Raw genomic sequence first — 2,500 nt, forward strand, 5'->3', positions numbered from 1 at the left:
TTTGATTTACAGACTTAAAATTTGGTATATACATATATTTTTAATCCGTTTTCCCCCGGAAAAAGGGCTGCTAAGGAGTAAAAATTGAAGAAGTTGGTACCTGGGGTTTATCGGATTTTTATCTGCTTGTTCACTGTTTCACGAATGCGCATGCGTAAATCGTTCGCATGCTAGCTTCCTTATGTTGAGAAAAAGTAGGGTTGAAAACACTTTTTAAAGATCATGAAAAGCTGGCTTCATAGTTATCGCACGTGACTCACTGTTTTCATGTTTTGATTTTGATCTCAGCTCGAGTATTTTTTTTTACTTACAAGAAGTGAACTGTTTAGAAAAAAAAACCCATAATACTCGCATGCACATGTCTCAGTTTCTGTACGAATGAAAATATAATACTTTTACGTATTTTATGACCGGGTAACGCCGGGTGGCCTACAAGTATTATAATAAATGTAAGTTAATTAACTCCCCCCCTAAGGCTTTTCAATATTCTTTATTATTGGTCTCCCGACAAATGCGGGATTGGACTTAATAATTCACCCCCGTTCGTCCATTCGTCTGATCACCCGTTCGCTCTTTTCCCAATAACCAATCGTTAAATTAAAAAAAAAAAAAAAAAAATTGCACAAACATTAGTGATGGTAAAAGTAAATTTTTACGGGAATGAATTTTCCGAGATATCTTTGATTCCCCCATAGGGGTAAAATTGTCCCAAATCGTTCGTCCGTACGCAATTTTCTCAATAACGACTCCTTGAATTAAAAAAAAAAAATTGTATAAACATTAATCATGGTAGCAGTAAATTTTCCACTCGTGAAGCCGGACACCGCATGTTTGGTTTGTCATAATAAATGTGAGTTCATCGTGCTAAACATACCACTGCTTTTTTTTTTTTTACATTTTTCAATGATTATTTATAAATGCTTTTTATTAGCAGTTGTCTGAGCTATACAACATAATTTTGTTATAAGATTGTAAATACAACGAAATTTTGTTATAAGATTGTAAATACAATGTACAACAATTACATAAAACGCTTTATTTCTCAGTTGAAATGTTTTTTTGCTCTAAGTTTGTGTTAAGTTTGCAGGTTGAAACAAGTAACGTAGAAAGCAATACAAATGACGACTCAACAAAGGTAGATCAAATAAGAAGTGTATTAGGAAAAGGTATATTTACAGGATATTTACATAATGGTGTCAAATAAGAGAGTCTTTGCTGGAGAAACATATCTGCTTTCAGCGGCCTTCGGTGGCTTCTGGTGAACACACACTCAGACTAACTGAGTCTTCCTATTTATGTGTGATTACTATCCACATATGCAAATGAATGTGTGCCACCACTACAGTTTGAAAATCAAAATTACTATTTACGTTATTGCCAATCAATTTATATTTTAAAACGATCGATTTCATTTGTGGTAGAAAAATCAATGGACACTCAGCAGCAAAACATATATTTTCCTTAAATATTCGGAAACGTTTCAGAGAAAAATAAAAATAAATCCTTTTTTGTGGAAGACAATGACAGTTTCCTCATAAAATTTAAATAGTCTTCAAAACCATAAACTGAAAAGTTGGATCTAAAATTCTTTTATTTCTATAAGGGCGACAATTATATATATATATATATATATATATATATATATATATATATATAAATATATATATATATATATACATATATATATATATATATATATATATATATATATATACTAGCAAAAGTACCCGTCGTTGACTGGGTTCAAAAACAGCCTACAGAAAATGGACTCTGATTTATGAAAGTATGATAGGTTATTAAAACGAAGGGTTATAATGAGATAGCTTCGAATTTGGGGGTATCAAAACCAAATCAAAATATGATGAAAGTAAAAATAAAATAGATAAACCCCATAATTTATTGTACCATACCTGTTTACATTGAAACACTTATCACAATATTCTGTTGATCTATATTAAAAAAAAACTTGTTAAACTTTGTGACATATTTCCATTCTATGGAGGTCAGCCGCGAACGAACACCCTATAATTTTATTATACCATATTTCTTCAAACTGAAACATAATTATCAAAGTATACTTGTGCAGATAGATATGAAAAGTCTTTATTAAAGTTTGTGCCTATTTCCATTCTATGGAGGCCAGACGCGAACGCAGACCCCACAATTTTATTATACCATCCCTATTTAAGTTAAAACATACTTATCAAAGTATTATTATGTACATCTATTTCAAAAACACTTGTAAACGTTTTTTTTATTTTTAAATTTTTTATTTCCATACCTTGTAGACCAGGCGCAATCGCAGACCCCACAATTTAAATGAACCACTGTTCTGCCAGATCAAACATACCCATTCTTGTGTCTCGATACATCTTCTATCATTATATGTAATCAATTTTTTAAAATAGTCAACCATATTCGTGACCAGACACACACACATACACACACAGACATTCAGCTTTATATATATATATATATATATATATATATATATATATAT

At 30.8% G+C, this 2,500-nt stretch overlaps 1 protein-coding gene across 1 annotated transcript in view; it reads right to left on the reverse strand.

Annotated features, from left to right (window-relative positions):
• Window positions 1–2,500, reverse strand: part of LOC145263084 (orexin receptor type 2-like) — a 661,665-nt gene that overhangs the window by 352,706 nt on the left and 306,459 nt on the right. The window lies entirely within an intron of this gene.

The sequence above is a fragment of the Euprymna scolopes genome, chromosome 38 (assembly GCF_053919585.1).
Source record: "Euprymna scolopes isolate OS-2025 chromosome 38, ASM5391958v1, whole genome shotgun sequence".
NCBI classification, from domain to species: Eukaryota; Metazoa; Mollusca; class Cephalopoda; order Sepiida; family Sepiolidae; genus Euprymna; species Euprymna scolopes.